Source organism: Pristiophorus japonicus, chromosome 1, assembly GCF_044704955.1.
Source record: "Pristiophorus japonicus isolate sPriJap1 chromosome 1, sPriJap1.hap1, whole genome shotgun sequence".
Classification (NCBI taxonomy): Eukaryota; Metazoa; Chordata; class Chondrichthyes; family Pristiophoridae; genus Pristiophorus; species Pristiophorus japonicus.
The window spans coordinates 190,314,423-190,332,498 of record NC_091977.1 but is presented as its reverse complement, the minus strand read 5'-3'; the positions used below and the strand labels follow the sequence as shown (position 1 = coordinate 190,332,498).

Below are 18,076 nucleotides of genomic sequence, written 5' to 3'. Positions count from 1 at the left end.
CTTATACGTTTCTATGAGATTCCCTCTCATCCTTCTAAACTCCAATGAATAAAGGCCCAGTTGAGCCAGTCTCTCCTCATATGACAGTCCAGCCATCCCTGGAATCAGTCTGGTGAACCTTCGCTGCACTCCCTCAATAGCAAGTACGTCCTTCCTCAGATTGGGAGACGAAAACTGAATACAATATTCCAGGTAAGGCCTCACTAAGGCCCTGTACAACTGCAGTAAGACCTACTTGCTCCTATACTCAAATCCCCTAGCTTCCAAGGACAACATACCATTTGCCTTCTTCACCGCCTGCTGTACCTGCATGCCCACTTTCAGTGATTGATGAACCATGACACCCAGGTCTCATTGCACCTCCCCTTTTCCTAATCTGCTGCCATTCAGATAATATTCTGTTTTCGTGTTTTTGCCCCCAAAATGGATAACCTCACATTTATCCACATTATACTGTATCTGCCATGCATTTGCCCACTCACCGAGCATGTCCAACTTACCCTGCAGCCTCTTAGCGTCCTCCTCACAGCTCACACTGCCACCCAGTTTAGTGTCATCCGCAAACTTGGAGATGTTACACTCAATTCCTTCATCTAAATCATTAATGTATATTGTAAAGAGCTGGGATCCCAGCACTGAGCCCTGCGGCACCCCATTAGTCACTGCCTGCCATTCTGAAAAGGACTCGTTGATCCCGACACTCTGCTTCCTGTCTGCCAACCAGTTCTCTATCCACGTCAGTACATTACCCCAAATACCATGTGCTTTGATTTTGATTTTGCACACCAAATTCTTGTGCGGCACCTTGTCAAAAGCCTTTTGAAAGTCCAAATAAACCACATCCTCTGGTTCTCCCTTGTCCACTCTGCTAGTTACATTCTCAATAATTTCCAGAAGATCCGTCAAGCATGATTTCCCTTTCATAAATCCATGCTGACTTGTCCGATCCTGTCGCTGCTTTCCAAATGCGCTTCTATTTCATCTTTAATAATTGATTCCAACATGATCCCCACTACCAATGTCAGGCTAACTGGTCTATAATTACCTATTTTCTCTCTCCCTCCTTTTTTAAAAAGTGATGTTACATTAATTACCCTCCAGTCCATCGGAACTGATCCAGAGTCGATAGACTGTTGGAAAATGATCACCAATGCATCTACTAAGGCCACTTCCTTAAGTACTCTGGGATGCAGACTATCAGACCCTGGGGATTTATCAGCCTTCAATCCCATCAATTTCCCTCACACAATTTCCCTCCTAATAAGGATATCATTCAGTTCCTCCTTCTCATGAGACCCTCGGTCACCTAGTACATTCGGAAGGTTATTTGTGTCGTCCTTTGTGAAGACAGAACCAAAGTATTGATTCCAGGGATGGCTGGACAGACATATGAGGAGAGACTGGATCAACTGGGCCTTTATAGACTGGCGTTTAGAAGGATGAGAGGGGATCTCATAGAAACGTATAAGATCCTGACAGGACTGGACAGGTTAGATGCGGGAAGAATGCTCCCGATATTGGGGAAGTCCAGAACCAGGGGACTTAGTCTTAGGATAAGGGGTAGGCCATTTAGGACTGAGATGAGGAGAAACTTCTTCTCTCAGAGTTGTTAACCCGTGGAATTCCCTGCCGCAGAGAGTCGTTGATTGGATATATTCAAGAGGGAGTTAGATATGGCCCTTACGGCTAAAGGGATCAAGTGGTATGGAGAGAAAGCGGGAAAGGGGTACTGAGGTGAATGATCAGCCATGATCATAATGAATTGTGGTGCAGGCTCGAAGGTCCGAATGGCCTACTCCTGCACCGATTTTCTAAGTTTCTATGTTCAATTGGTCTGCCATTTCTTTGTTCCCCATTATAAATTCACCTGAATCCGACTGCAAGGGTCCTACGTTTGTCTTCACTAATCTTTTTCTCTTCACATATTTATAGAAGCTTTTGCAGTCAGTTTTTATGTTCCCTGCAAGCTTCCTCTTGTACTCTATTTTCCCCCTCTTAATTAAACCTTAGTTCTCCTCTGTTGAATTCGAAATTTCTCCCAGTCCTCAGGTTTGTTGCTTTTTCTGGCCAATTTATATGCCTCTTCCTTGGATTGAACACTCTCCTTAATTTCCCTTGTTAGCCATGGTTGAGCCACCTTCCCTGTTTTATTCTTACTGCAGACTGGGATGTACAATGGCTGAAGTTCATCCATGTGATCTTTAAATGTTTGCCATTGCTTAGCCACCGTCAACCCTTTAAGTATCCTTTGCCAGTCTATTCTAGCCAATTCACGTCTCATACCATCGAAGTTACCTTTCCTTAAGTTCAGGACCCTAGTTTCCGAATTAACTGTGTCACTCACCATCTTAATAAAGAATTTTACCATATTATGATCACTCTTCCCCAAGGGGCCTCGCATAACAAGATTGATAATTAGTCCGTTCTCATTACACATCACCCAGTCTAGGATGGCCAGCTCCCTAGTTGGTTCCTCAACATATTGGTCTGGAAAGCCATCCTTAATACACTCCAGGAAATCCTCCACCACCGCATTGCTACCAGTTTGGTTAGCCCAATCAATATGTAGATTAAAGTCGCCCATGATAACTGTTGTACCTTTATTGCACACATCCCTTATTTCTTGTTTGATGCTGTCCCCAACCTCACTACTACTGTTTAGTGGTCTGTACACAACTCCCACTAGCGTTTTCTGCCCTTTGGTATTCCGCAGCTCCACCCATACCGATTCCACATCATCCAGGCTAATGTCCTTCCTTACTATTGCATTAATTTCCTCTTTAACCAGCAACGCCACCCCATCTCCTTTTCCTCTCTGCCTATCCTTCCTAAATGGTGAATACCCCTGGATATTGAGTTCCCAGCCTTGGTCACCCTGGAGCCATGTCTCCGTGATGCCAATTACATCATACCCGTTAAATGCTGTCTGCGCAATTAATTCCTCGACCTTATTCTGAATACTCCTCGCATTGAGGCACAGAGCCTTCAGGCTTGTCGTTTTAACACTTTGCTCCTTTAGAATTTTTTGGTAATGTGGCCCTTTTTGTTTTTTGCCTTGGGTTTCTCTGCCCTCCACTTTTAGTATTCTCCTTTCTATCTTTTGCTTCTGCCCCCATTTTATTTCCCTCGGTCTCCCTGCATCGGTTCCCATCCCCCTGCCATGTTAGTTTAACTCCTCCCCAACAGCACAAGCAAATACTCCCCCCCTAGGACATTGGTTCCAGTCCTGCCCAGGTGCAGACCGTCCGGTTTGTACTGGTCCCACCTCCCCCAGAACCGGTTCCAATGACCCAGGAATTTGAATCTCTCCCTTCTGCAGCACTCCTCAAGCCACGTCGTCATCTGAGCTATCCTGCGATTCCCACTCTGACTAGCACGTAGCACTGGTAGCAATCCTAAGATTGCTACTTTTGAGGTCCTCCTTTTTAATTTAGCTCCTAGCTCCCTAAATTTGTCTCGTAGGACCTCACCCCGTTTTTTTACCTATATCGTTGGTACCTATATGCACCACGACAACTGGCTGTTCACCCTCCCTTTTCAGAATGTCCTGCACCCGCTCCGAGACATCCTTGACCCTTGCACCAGGGAGGCAACACATCCTGGAGTCTCGGTTGCGGCTGCAGAAACGCCCATCAATTCCCCTTACAATTGAATCCCCTATCACTATAGCTCTCCCACTCTTTTTCCTGCCCTCCTGTGCTGCAGAGCCACCCACAGTGCCATGAACTTGGCTGCTGCTGCTCTCCCCTGATGAGTCATCCACCCCAACAGTACCCAAAGCGGTGTATCTGTTTTGTAGGGGGATGACCGCAGGGGACTCCTGCACTACTCTTCCTGCTGGTCAACCATTTACTATCTGGCTGTGTACCTTTTTCCTGCGGTAAGACCAACTCGCTAAACGTGCTCTTCACGTCAATCTCAGCATCGTGGATGCTCCAGAGTGTTGATGCAGTTGAGGCCCTTCGAAGACCCCTCCAGCTCCTGTGTCATGTAGGCCGAAATCAGGTTGAGCTTGGTGAACGTCTTGCCTCTTGCCAGCGTCGCAAATAGGTCATCTGCCTTAGGTAGCGGGTATTGGTCCTATAGCAAGAAACGATTAATAGTTACTTTACAATCGCCACAAATCCTGACCGTGCCATCACTTTTGAGTACTGGAACAATCGGGCTGGCCCACTCGCTGAATTCCACTGGGGAGATGATGCCTTCGCATTGCAGACTGCGCAGCTCAATTTCCACTCTCTCCCTCATCATGTGAGGTACCGCTCGCGCCTTGTGGTGAATGGGTCGTGCCTCTGGGACCAAGTGGATCCGCAACTTTGCCCCAGAAAAGTTTCCAATGCCTGGCTCAAAAAGGGAAGGAAATTTGTTGAGAACCTGGGTACATGAGACCTCATCAACATGTGATAGCGCTTGGATGTCATCCCAGTTCCAGCGGATTTTGCCCAGCCAGCTCCTTCCAAGCAGTGTGGGGCCATCGCCCAGGACAATCCACAGTGGCACTTCATGCACCATGCCCTCGTAGGTGACCTTGACCTTGGCGCTGCCCAGGACAGTGATGAGCTCTTTGGTGTACGTTCTCAGTTTCGTGTGGATGGGGCTCAAGGCTGGTCTGAGTGCCTTGTTGCACCACAGTCTCTCAAACATCTTTTTACTCATGATGGATTGGCTAGAGCCAATGTTCAGTTCCATGGCTATGGTAAGCCATTCAATTTTACATTTAGCATTATAGGTGGACATTTTGTCAAATGTGTGCACCTTGTGTACTTCAGCATCTGCCTCCTCTCTGAGGCTCGAAATTGCTTTGATCCACCATGGACCGATCTTCCTCTGCCACATGTTGGTTAGCAGGTTTTGCAGAGCTTGCAGCTCCTCTGCAAGCTCGTTGGAGGTGTCCCATTGTTCCACAGCTCTTGCAAACATACCCTTTGAAGCGGCATGAATAGGCTGAATGGAAGCCTCCACAACACCAACAAGGTGTGATTTGCCTTGCATTCATCCTTTGTTGCGGACTCTGAGTAATCTGGGTCACCTGAGGTCTGCTGGCAGTTGCAGACTCGTGGTTTCTGCCCTGTACATTTCTGCTCGCAAACACAGTTCCAGTTAATGAACATTGCTAGCACTTGTGTGCTGAGAGATTTGTTTGGTGTTATCACTGGTGGACATAAACGCCTGTGCTATCGCAATGGCCTTACTGAGTGTTGGTGTCTCTACAGTCAAAAGTTTTCGTTGGATGGTCTCGTAGCCAATGCCCAGTACAAAAAAGTCTCTGAGCATCTGCTCCAGGTAGCCATCAAACTCACATTGTCCTACAAGTCGTCTTAGCTCGGCGATGTAGCTCGCCACTTCCTGACCTTCAAATCATTGGCACGTGTTGAACCGATACCTCGCCATCAGCACACTCTCCCTCGGGTTAAGATGCTCCTGAACCAGTGTGCACAGCTCTTCATACGACTTATCTGTGGGTTTCACTGGAGCCAGAAGATTCTTCATCAGGCTGTAGGTCGGTGCCCTGCAGACCATGAGGGGGACTGCTCTCCTTTTTGCAGTGCTTCCTTCTCCGTCCAGCTCGTTGGCTACCCAGTCCTCACCCTCCGAGAACTTCTCCAGGATGCCTACAGTTTGCTGCATCTTTGCGTTTGATTCGTATACTCGTCGCCAATTATTGTGTTCCTGACACAGATGAGACTGCACACAGGGAGGTTTAAGTAACAGTGACCTCAGTCTTTATTAAGACACTCCAGAGTGAGGAACAGGCCTGAGGGGCTGGCTTATATACAGTGCTCCCAAGGGATGCTGGGATCTCTTGCGACTTCAGGGGATGCTGCGCTCCCTGGTGGCAGAACATGGGAGTGCATGCTTTACAGATGCACAACAGTAAGGAAGGACATTAGCTTGGATGATGTGGAATCAGTATGAGTGGAGCTGCAGAATACCAAAGGGCAGAAAATGCTCATGGGAGTTGTGTACAGACCACCAAACAGTAGTAGTGAGGTTGGGGACAGCATCAAACAATAAATTAGGGATGTGTATAATAAAGATACAGCATTTATCATGGGTGATTTTAATCTACATATTGATTGGGCTAACCAAACTGGTAGCAATGCGGTGGAGAAGGATTTCCCCAGAGTGTATTAGGGATGGTTTTCTAGACTAATATGTCGAGGAACCAACTAGAGGGCTGGCCATCCTAGATGAGTCATGTGTAATGAGAAAGGGCTAATTAGCAATCTTGTTGTGTGAGGCCCCTTGGGGAAGAGTGACCATAATATGGTAGAATTCTTTATTAAGATGGAGAGCGACACAGTTAATTCAGAGACTAGGGTCCTGAACTTAAGGAAAGGTAACTTCGATGGTATGAGACGTGAATTGGCTAGAATAGACTGGCGAGTGATACTTAAAGGGTTGACGGTGGATAGGCAATGGCAAACATTTAAAGATCACATGGATGAACTTCAACAATTATACATCCCTGTCTGGAGTAAAAATAAAATGGGGAAGGTGGCTCAACCGTGGCTAACAATGGAAATTAAGGATAGTGTTAAATCCAAGGAAGAGGCATATAAATTGGCCAGAAAAAGCAGCAAGCCTGTGAACTGGGAGAATTTTTATAATACAGCAGAGGAGGACAAAGGGTTTAATTAGGAGGGGGAAAATAGAGTATGAGAGGAAGCTTGCTGGGAACATAAAAACTGACTGCAAAAGCTTCTATAGATATGTGAAGAGAAAAAGATTAGTGAAAACAAACGTAGGTCCCTTGCCGTTAGATTTCAGGTGAATTTATAATGGGGAACAAAGAAGTGGCGGACCAGTTAAACAAATACTTTGGTTCGGTCTTAACGAAGGAAGACACAAATAACCTTCCAGAAATACTAGGGGACCGAGGGTCTAGTGAGAAGGAGGAACTGAAGGAAAACCTTATTAGGCGGGAAATTGTGTGAGGGAAATTGATGGGATTGAAAGCCGATAGATCCCTGGGGCCTGATAGTCTGCATCCCAGAGCTCTTAAGAAAGTAGCCCTAAAAATAGTGGATGCTTTGGTGATCATTTTCCAAAAGTCCATCGACTCTGGATCAGTTCCTATGGACTGGAGGGGAGCTAATGTAACACCACTTTTTAAGAAAGGAGGGAGAGAGAAAACGGATAATTATAGACCGGTTAGCCTGACATCGGTAGTGGGGAAAATGTTGGAATCAATTATTAAAGATGAAATAGCAGCACATTTGGAAAGCAGTGACGGGATCAGTCCAAGTCAGCATGGATTTATGAAAGGGAAATCATGCTTGACAAATCTTCTAGAATTTTTTGAGAATTTAACTGGTTGAGTGGACAAGGGAGAACCAGTGGATGCCGTGTATTTGGACTTTTAAAAGGCTTTTGACAAGATCCCACACAAGAGATTGGTGTGCAAAATTAAAGTTCATGGTATCGTGGGTAGTGTACTGACGTGGATAGAGAACTGGTTGGCAGACAGGAAGCAGAGAGTCAGGAGAAGCGGGTCCTTTTCAGAATGGCAGGCAGTGACTAGTGGGGTACCGCAGGGCTCAGTGCTGGGACCCCAGCTATTTACAATATACATTAATGATTTGAATGAGGGAATTGAGTGTAATATCTCCAAGTTTGCAGATGACACTAAACTGGGTGGCGGTGTGAGCTGTGAGGAGGACGCTGAAAGGCTGCAGGGTGACTTGGACAGGTTAGGGGAGTGGGCAAACGCATGGCAGATGCAGTATAATGTGGATAAATGTGAGGTTATCCACTTTGGTGGCAAAAACACGAAGGCAGATTATCATCTGAATGGTGACAGATTAGGAAAGGGGGAGGTGCAACGAGATCTGGGTGTCATGGTTCATCAGTCATTGAAAATTGGCATGCAGGTACAGCAGGCGGATAAGGCGGCAAATGGTATGTTGGCCTTCATAGCTCGGCGAGTTACGTATCGGAGCAGGGAGGTCTTACTGCAGTTGTACAGGGCCTTAGTGAGGCCTCACCTGGAATAGTGTGTTCAGTTTTGGTCTCCTAATCTGAGGAAGGACTTTCTTGCTATTGAGGGAGTGCAGCGAAAGTTCACCAGACTGATTCCTGGGATGGCAGGACTAACATATGAGGAGAGACTGGATCGACTGGGCCTGTATTCACTTGAGTTTAGAAGGATGAGAGGGTATCTCATAGAAACATAGAAAATTCTGACAGGACTGGACAGGTTAGATGCAGGGAAAATGTTCCCGATGTTGGGGAAGTCCAGAACCAGGGGACATAATGTAAGGATAAGTGGCAAGCCATTTAGGACTGAGATGAGGAGAAACTTCTTCACTCAGAGAGTTGTTAACCTGGGGAGTTCCCTGCCGCAGAGAGTTGTTGATGCCAGTTCATTGGATATATTCAAGAGGGAGTTAGATATGGCCCTTACGACTAAAGGGATCAAGGGGTATGGAGAGAAAGCGGGAAAGGGGTACTGAGGTGAATGATCAACCATGATCTTATTGAATGGTGGTGCAGGCTCGAAGGGCCGAATGGCCTACTCCTGCACCTATTTTCTATGTTTCTATGTGTGGGTTTCAAGCATTTGGTGGCAACCCCAAAAGTGAATTTGCCTGATTTTCTAAGACCCGTGACCAAGAAGACCTATTTTTCACCTGAGGTCCTGTTTATTATAAACTCCAGACTGTCAAGCGAATATAGCATATCCAGGACAAGCTAAAGAGGCTCAGTAACAAACAGGAGAAGCTGATGGAAAAGGCAAAGCTTCACAGGGGTTTTACTGAACTGGTTAGAAGGGAACTGCTGAGCTAAAGTGGAAAATGACAGTGATGGCGTCAAGACCTAACAGTCTCAAAAATCAATCTGCCAAAATAAACTCTACATGACAACAACAACTTGTATTTATATAGCACCTTTACCGTAGTAAAACATCCCAAGGCGCTTTCCAGGAGCGTTATCAAACACAATTTGACACCAAGCTACATATGGCGATATTCGGACAAGGCTTGGTCAAAGAGGTAGATTTTAAGGAGCATCTTAAAGGAAAAGAGGGTAGAGGCGCGAACAGGTTTAGGGAGGGAATTCCAGAGCTTAGGGACTCGAGAACTCGATAGCTGAAGGCATGGATGTCAATAATGTAGCAATTAAAAATCAGGGCTGCACAAGAGGCCAGAATTAGAGAAGCGCGGATATCTTGGAGTGTCGATGATATAATGTTTAGAGGGGGCAAGTCACTAGATTGCTAGGACTGGCAGATATTGCGAAAAAATATGCAGTAGGAAAGCTTACTGAATGCTGTATTATAGACCTGATGAAAGCTGAAGGCCAGGAATAGTAACTCAAACTCATCTGATTCAGTAATAAAATTACCCTCAGGACAGCCAAAATCAAAAAAGAGAGAACAAAATGTGTGGATCTGCACAGTAATCTGCAAAAACCTTTTTTAATGGGGTTAAAAAGATATTAAGTTGAGGAGAGTTTATAGTAAAGCATAGCCAGAATGAGAAGCTTGAGATGACACTAACAGAAATAGATAACAGCCAAGAGGCAAGCAGACATCAATGCTCCACCTCTCCAAGGATTCCAATCAAGTAAATAGGCCCAGAAATCCAATAAAGCCCTAAAGCGGGCGGTGCCACCACAGGGCAAGGTTAACTCGTGCCCATAAAAATAGCACAGGTAGCACTGTTATATTGGTGCTGCCTGCTGATCTGAATGATTGCAGTGCTTCAGGTGGTGCACTCAGCAGGAGGCCCAAAGCAGCCCGCTTTATTGGCATCCCATCCACCACCTTCAACATTCACTCCCTCCACCACCGGCACACCGTGGCTGCAGTGTGTACCATCTACAAGATGCACCACACCAACTCACCAACGTTTCTTCGGCAGCAGCTCCCAAACTCGCAACCAGGGACAAGGGCAGCAGGCGCGTGGGAACACCATCACCTCCAAGTTCCACATGCTGACTTGGAAATATATCGCTGTTCTTTCATCGTCACTGGGTCAAAATCCTGGAACTCCCTCCCTAACAGCACTGTGGGAGTACCTTCACAAGGACTGCAGCGGTTCAAGAAGGCGGTTCACCACCACCTTCTCAAGGGCAATTAGGGATAGGCAATAAATGCTGGGGTTGCCAGTGATGCCCACATCCGATGAACGAATACATTAAAAAAAATGTAGCATGGCCGTAGTATCCCTGGAGCGAGACAATGTTTTCTTAAAGCTAGGCTGTCTTTTTAGAAAGCAGCCTTCAGCCCTTCAAGGGGAACTGCCTTCTAAAATAAAATAAATCATTTAAAAATAGGCAGTCTTTAGTCCTTAGAGTTTAACTGCCTTCTGGAAAAAAAAAGCTAAAATTAATTCCAAAATGGCAGTCTTCAGCTCTTAAAGCTGAACTGCCTTCTGTACATTAGAAAAAAATGGTAAAAGTGTCTTAGCACGAACACAAATGGCACAAGCCAGGGAAAGGGAAACCAGGGTCTTGCACATGCATTCCAGCTTTGTGCTGGGGGTCAACACAACACGAGAGATCCTCTGCCTTCAGGAGGCCAGGAGAACCTCCAGAGAAAGATTAGTTACCAAATCAACAAGGCCATCAACTGCCAGCAGTGTCATCTCCCAGGACCTGGCTCCAGTGCCCACAGAAGTTTCATGATCTCAAACCAGTGGTCAAGGTCAGTGAATGCAATTTCAAAAGCCGTCTCCTACCAACTGCACTACGAGCCTCTCACACTGCTCAATGCATGACCCCCACTCCCCCAATCATTCACCTACCAAGACTCCCTACCAAACACGGGGCACACCTCACGTTCCTAGCTTCACTTTACCCCTTTGGATAAGATAAGATGATAGGTCCAAGTCAGCATGGATTTGTGAAAGGGAAATCATGCTTGACAAATCTTCTAGAATTTTTTGAGGATGTTTCCAGTAGAGTGGACAAGGGAGAACCAGTTGATATGGTGTATTTGGACTTTCAGAAGGCTTTCGACAAGGTCCCACACAAGAGATTAATGTGCAAAGTTAAAGCACATGGGATTGGGGGTAGTGTGCTGACATGGATTGAGAACTGGTTGGCAGACAGGAAGCAAAGAGTAGGAGTAAATGGGTACTTTTCAGAATGGCAGGCAGTGACTAGTGGGGTACCGCAAGGTTCTGTGCTGGGGCCCCAGCTGTTTACATTGTACATTAATGATTTAGACGAGGGGATTAAATGTAGTATCTCCAAATTTGCGGATGACACTTAGTTGGGTGGCAGTGTGAGCTGCGAGGAGGATGCTATGAGGCTGCAGAGTGACTTGGATAGATTAGGTGAGTGGGCAAATGCATGGCAGATGAAGTATAATGTGGATAAATGTGAGGTTATCCACTTTGGTGGTAAAAACAGAGAGACAGACTATTATCTGAATGGTGACAGATTAGGAAAAGGGGAGATGCAACGAGACCTGGGTGTCATGGTACATCAGTCATTGAAGGTTGGCATGCAGGTGCAGCAGGCGGTTAAGAAAGCAAATGGCATGTTGGCCTTCATAGCGAGGGGATTTGAGTACAGGGGCAGGGATGTGTTACTACAATTGTACAGGGCCTTGGTGAGGCCACACCTGGAGTATTGTGTACAGTTTTGGTCTCCTAACTTGAGGAAGGATATTCTTGCTATTGAGGGAGTGCAGCGAAGGTTCACCAGACTGATTCCCGGGATGGCGGGACTGACATATCAAGAAAGACTGGATCAACTGGGCTTGTATTCACTGGAGTTCAGAAGAATGAGAGGAGATCTCATAGAAACGTTTAAAATTCTGACAGGTTTAGACAGGTTAGATGCAGGAAGAATGTTCCCAATGTTGGGGAAGTCCAGAACCAGGGGTCACAGTCTAAGGATAAGGGGGAAGCCATTTAGGACCGAGATGAGGAGAAACTTCTTCACCCAGAGAGTGGTGAACCTGTGGAATTCTCTACCACAGGAAGTTGTTGAGGCCAATTCATTAAATATATTCAAAAAGGAGTTAGATGTAGTCCTTACTACTAGGGGGATCAAGGGGTATGGCGAGAAAGCAGGAATGGGGTACTGAAGTTGCATGTTCAGCCATGAATTCATTGAATGGCGGTGCAGGCTCGAAGGGCCGAATGGCCTACTCCTGCACCTATTTTCTATGTTTCTAAGATGTGCTGGCCATTCTTGGCAGGGGCATGGCTGAGCCCTTGGCCAGCAGCAGGTCTGAATGAATACAAGATGCTGGTATCCTCATACGTTATCTTCCTTCTCACATCCCACAATATCTTCTGATGTACAAGCTGCGCATGGTGTGAGCATGCGCCTCCTGCTTTCCCATCCTCCCCTCACCACATCCTTACCCTCGTGTCTTCCTCATTTCAGACACGCAAGAAATCTGACCTGCCTAGCTAGTGTTTGAGGGGAGAAGAGGGGGAGGAGGAAGGAGGAACGGGAGGTAGGAGTAGAGGAAAGGAGCCACTCTCCAGCCTCCAGTTCCTCGAGGTTGTCCTTCAAGGACATCTGCAGTGCCCCCCACTGAAAATCAGCAGCCTTCCATCAGCCATGCTACAGCCACTAGGGTAGCTTTGCGTGACATCACAAGGATAGGCAAAGGCACACACAAGACAGTCACTTAGGAAATGCACAAGGGTGATTAGTTATTTTTTTAGATGTAATATTGGATGCATATATGGATAAAGTTGGACTGGAAAAATTGCTTTGTAATGGCTTTTATTTCAGCATTGTGGCCAAGAGAACACTGTGGCGGTCAGTAACAGAGAGAGAGTAAGGTGTGGGACAAATGTTGAAAGGGGAATTGGGGTTGTGGTCATTGGTACCCCAGGTGGATGATTCCATCCCAGATACCCCGGCCAGAAAGGGGCTGTCTGGGATGCATCCACCTCTTCCTTCTGCGAACAGCTGGTCCCTTTTGCTCCCTCTGCTTCATCTCCATGTGCCCCCCAGGACTGTGAGCAAGTGGTCTTCTCAGCAGCAAAATTCTGCGGATGCTGGAAATAGGAAATAAAATCTAAAATCAGAAAATGCTGGCAATACTGAGGTCAGGCAACATCTCGACCGGTTAACTCTTTCTCTTTCCACAGATGCTGCTTGATCTGTTGAATATTTTCAGCATTTTCTGTCTTCTCAGAGGCTTTCCTTTACCATCCAAAGTCTTGCAAGCATCCAGCTCACTCCCTGCACACTTTAACAACTTTTTGAATGTATTGCACTAAGCCACTACTTCAATAAAATATATAAAGTCCAAAAGCGTAAATCCAAATTTACCTGAAAGATGTGTGTGTCCCTTTAATAAAGCGCTAACAGTATCTCTGCAGGGCTGCTACATGCACACTCTTCCATGCAGTTAGGAGAGGCCGCTATGGCATGTGTCAACATCCAATAACAAAAGTCATGGCGCCAAATCAGGCATTGCACACCGATTGATATCACAATCTGTTCATTTGAATTTGAGGGACTAACGCTAGCAACGGCGTCGTTGTGGCCTTCACCAAAGCGAGATGGACGAAGTTTTTTTTTTAAGAAATCCGGCACAACACGTGGCGTTAAGGTTGGGAATTTCTCGGCGATGAATGCTGAAGAGAATACAAATATAATCAAGGATTCCTTTCCAATACCTTGATCTATGGGTTTTACAGTGTCCAACAAAATTCACAACCGTTTTACAGTGCAAGCCAGCCCTGCACATTTCCTGGCTAGGAGCACCCCATTCTATCTCGCCATAGCAGGGTACTGTAGACAAACCTTTCCAGTGTTCTGCACCACTGATTAACTCTGCTAGCACCCCACTGCCCACATCTCTCTTTGCAAGAGCAAAGTTAATTTGATGCTATGAAAATGAAGATTAACCATTCTCCCTTGTACCAGAAAGTCACATCATTCTCTAAAGCACTGGTGCATAAGATGCATGCATTCTGGAGTGGACTCATGTGCTAACTCACATGTTGCTGCTTTGAATCAGCCTGCATGCCAATCAAAAATCTAGACAGCCCAGTTGTGAAAAGTTATACTGGCACAATACACAGCTGTACTTAGCCTGTATGCCAACTGCCCTCAGGGATTACATCTTCCGATTTGAGTGAAGACCTGAAATGATGGGTCTCCATGGGAGAGAAATTTAATCACAAAATTGTAGTCATTTCCTGCCAGGTAGAAAATAAGCTTATAATGAAAGTGCTTCTCTGAGGCTTCTGCTGTCATCAAACAAGACTTTTCCCTTTTAAGGATGGGATTAAAGTACCAGAGCAAGGTTGTTCAAGCAGGCAGATTGATGGCTATGCAGCAAGAGTGGCACAAATGAAGAAATAAGGCTGACCCAATCGCAAAACAAATCTGAAAGCCATTAAAAATAAACACGCAATTGGAATTGACAGCTGGGAAGGATTGGACAATACCTAAACTGGAAAAATATAAAGAAGAAATGGCGAAGACAATACAATCCAAAGTAAAAGAGAATGGCATTGACAGGATGCCAGAAAAGAAAATCCCAACAGCAGATTGATACACACAAGATAAACCCTCTTCCAGTAAAGCCATGTAAACTAAAATTTCCTGGCTTTGGGTTTTTAAAAAAAAAAAGTCCTCAGGATGTGAGCAATGCCCACTCACTGGTCCCTGCAACACAGTGTTGTGCTAATTGTCCAGACAGATCAGTCATTTGCTGGGCTAGTCACATATACGTCAACCTGGGATGGGTGACAAGTCCTCTTTCCCATCAGTTGGGTTTTTATTGCAAAGTTGGCACAGGGGTGTAGATGAGCGCAGCACTTGCAGCAGATCATTTTGTCACAGTTGACTTGTGCTTCTTAGGCAGTCCCCCAAAGTCGAGGATGACTTGCTTCCACACTAAAATGAGTTCTAAGGTGACTGATGAGATCAATGCAAGGTCTACAATCTCGGTCACAGGTGGGGCAGATGGTGGTTGGAGGGACAGGTAGATGGGGTGCTTGATTTATCGCACGTTCCTTCCGCTGTTTGTACTTTGCTTCCGCGTGCTTCTGGCGAAGAGACTCGAAGTGTTTGGTGCCTTCTTGGAAGCGCCTCCTCCACTTTGAGCGGTCTTGGGCCAGGAATTCCCAAGAGTTGGTGGGTGAGGCGTTTTCTCTGCCCTCCTGGGGCTCACCTGCCGTGATGCAGCTCGGAGTAGAGTGCTTGTTTCGGGAGTCTAGTATCAGGCATGCGGACAAAGGTGGCCCGCCCACCGGAGCCGGTCGAACATGGTCAGTGCCTCGAGGCTGGGGATGTTGGCCTGAGAGAACACGCTGATGTTGACGCACCTATCCTGTCAATGAATTTGCAGGATTTTGCGGAGGCAACATTGGTGGTATTCCCCAGCGCTTTGGGCCACAAAAGGAGCGGAGGTGCGGCAGCCCAGGAGCAGCGTGGAGGCCCCAACCTGCGTGAGAACATCAGTGGCAGGTCGGGGCCATAAAAGAAGCGGTGGTGCAGTGTCCCGGGAGCAGCGTGGAGGCATGCGACTACAGGGAGCAGCACGAGCCGGTGCAGGAGGGCGACAGCAGCGAAGAGTGACGTCATCAAGGTCCAGATCAGTGATTGGAGCATGGGCAGATACAGTAGGAGCGGCGAGAGACTGGAGGGGTGTGATCGGGGCCCAGGAGAGGCGTGAGTTCGGGCCCTGAGGCAGCACGGGCCAGCCCACACTCGATATGTGTGCACACTAGGTCCATGCAACAGAGCAGGTCTCCAATCGGCTTGGATAACCCTTGCCACTGGACCAAGACCTAGCTCTGTCAAGCCCATGTGGTGGCTGGTGTGCAACGGTCACCACACGTTAAAAAAATCCACGCACAGGCATCTTCCACCCTTCAAGATGTAGTTCAGTACCTGGAATATTAGGTCCTTCATTGAAACACCTGTGAACTCATCCTTTTTCGGCTTGGAAGCAAGTCATCCTCGTTTCAATGCCTATGATGTACATAGTCCATGTTTCTGAAGCATATAGGAGGGCAGGTATCACTACTGCTCTGTAGACCATGAGCTCGGTGCCAGGTTTGAGATCCTGGTCCGAAGGCTGCACTGACTCACTGAAGGCGGTGTTGGGCTTCGTCATCGATGTCTGCCCTTGCTGACATTAGGCTCCCAAGGTATGGGAAGTGGTCCATATTGTCCAAGGTCTCATCGTGGATCTTGATAACTGGGAAGCAGTGCTGTGTGGCGGGATCTGGTTGGTAGAGGACCCTTGTCTTCCTGATGTTTAATGTGAGGCCCAGACTCTCGTGCGCTTCATTGAAGGTGTCAATGATGGTTTGGAGTTCGGACTCCGAGTGTGCACAAACGCAAGCGTCATCTGCATATTGTAATTCAATGACAGAGGTTGGAGCAACCTTGGATCTGGACTGGAGGCATCGGAGGTTGAACAAGTTCCCGCTTGTCCTCTAGTTAACTCCATTCCAGCTTGTTAAGGGCGAGATGAAGCACTGCAGCGAGGAGGATTGTGTTTGTGGGTGGTGCGCGGGGTGGGTGGGCGTGCGCAGGGTGAGTGGGTGTACTAGGTCCATGCAGTAGAGCCTGGTCTCCAATTGTCTTGGATCCCCTTGCCATTAGACCAAGACCTTGCTCTGTCAAGTCCGTGTGGCAGCTGGTATGCAACGGCCACCCCACGTTAAAAGAAGTCACACACAGGCATCTTACACCCTTTAAAATAAAGTTGGGAACCTGGAATATCAGAACCCACATGGACAATCCCAACAGCGACAGACTGGAACATCGTACTGCTATCATTGCCCGGGAACTCAGATGCTCCGACATCGACACCCTGAGCGAGACACGGCGGGCAGGAGGTCAGCTCAAGGAACAAGGTGGTGGGGGATACACCCTCTTCTGGAAAAGCAAACCAGAAGAAGAATGCCATCTCCATGGGGTTGGCTTTGCCATCAAAAATGAGCTCGTTTGGCGTCTGAGAGATTCGCCCTACAGGATAAACGAACGCCTCATGACCCTTCAGCTCACCCTAACCTGGAACCAGTACGTTACGGTCATCGGTGCGTACACCCCAACCCTGGAAGCTACGGACAAGACCAAATAGGAATTCTACTCCAGAGTCCCAACGGGCGACAAGCTGATTCGCCTTGGTGACTTTAATGTAAGAGTTGGAAAGGACACAGATCTCTGTCACAGTTGTATTCCTGAGCCAACACACGGAGGAAGGAAGTGGTCTTTTTCTGGTGCTAGCAATCAGATTTATCGAATTCAATTTCACAATATGCCATGGTGGGATTTGAACACTCAATCTCTGGGTTGCTCGTCCAATAGTAAAGGTACCCTATAGAGGACAGAAGCATTGGGCAGGTAAGCAAATGAGACAGGAGGGCCTCAACAGGGCCTTCAGCCTCATTTTCCTGCAGGCATGCTAGGTGGGCAGCCATTAGGAAGGATACTCATTAAAAAAGCAGGCATTAGGCCTTGTATATACCTACCCTCCCTCAGAGGAATGAGGGGGAGAGGGCAGGCAACAAAGTCAACAACAAAAAAAAAGCTAAATGGATCGATTTTTGCAGGCTTCAGTGACCTCTGGGCTCCAAGGTATTCTAGCTGCTGTTTCTGGCAATATTGTAAATGACTCCTTGCGCTCAGACACCATCCCTCTGCTTTTCAAAATCACCATCGCCCGCTACCCTTCAGAAATCTACCCTCACCCCATCCATCTTCTGGAGCCACCTTCCCAACTTCAACCTCCCTTTTCTTCACAAGGCTCCACCGTGTGTCATTGCCTCCTAGCTCCACTTAAATTGTCTCTCTGAATCCCTTCAACCGGACTTCTGGCCTGCGGTGCCTCAGGTCTGTCCGGACTGCCCACAGTGACTGGGCTCTCCTCCACTTGGTTCAGGTGTTCGGTCACCTGTGGTGGAGTGAACTCTACATTGTGTTCTTCCTCTGCTTCTTCTATGGGATTGCTGAACCTCCTTTTTGTTTCGTCCACGTGTTTGCGGCAGATTTGTCCATTGGTAAGTTTAACAACCTGAATCCTATTCCCTTCTTTGGTGGTTAGTGGTGTGCCACAGGGATCGGTGCTGGGACCACAACTGTTTACAATATACATAGATGACCTGGAAGAGGGGACAGAGTGTAGTGT

General features: G+C 47.1%; 1 protein-coding gene across 6 annotated transcripts in view; it reads right to left on the bottom strand.

Moving 5' to 3' along the window:
- LOC139267357 (xanthine dehydrogenase/oxidase-like) overlaps positions 1–18,076 on the bottom strand; it is a 274,065-nt gene that overhangs the window by 198,805 nt on the left and 57,184 nt on the right. Inside the window, exon 2 of one of the 6 annotated variants that reach the window (XM_070885605.1) lies at positions 13,252–13,559. The exons of the other annotated variants lie outside the window; for them this stretch is intronic. The gene's annotated coding sequence lies outside the window, so the exon portion shown is untranslated. The remainder of the gene's footprint in view (positions 1–13,251; positions 13,560–18,076) is intronic. 6 annotated transcript variants of the gene reach the window in all.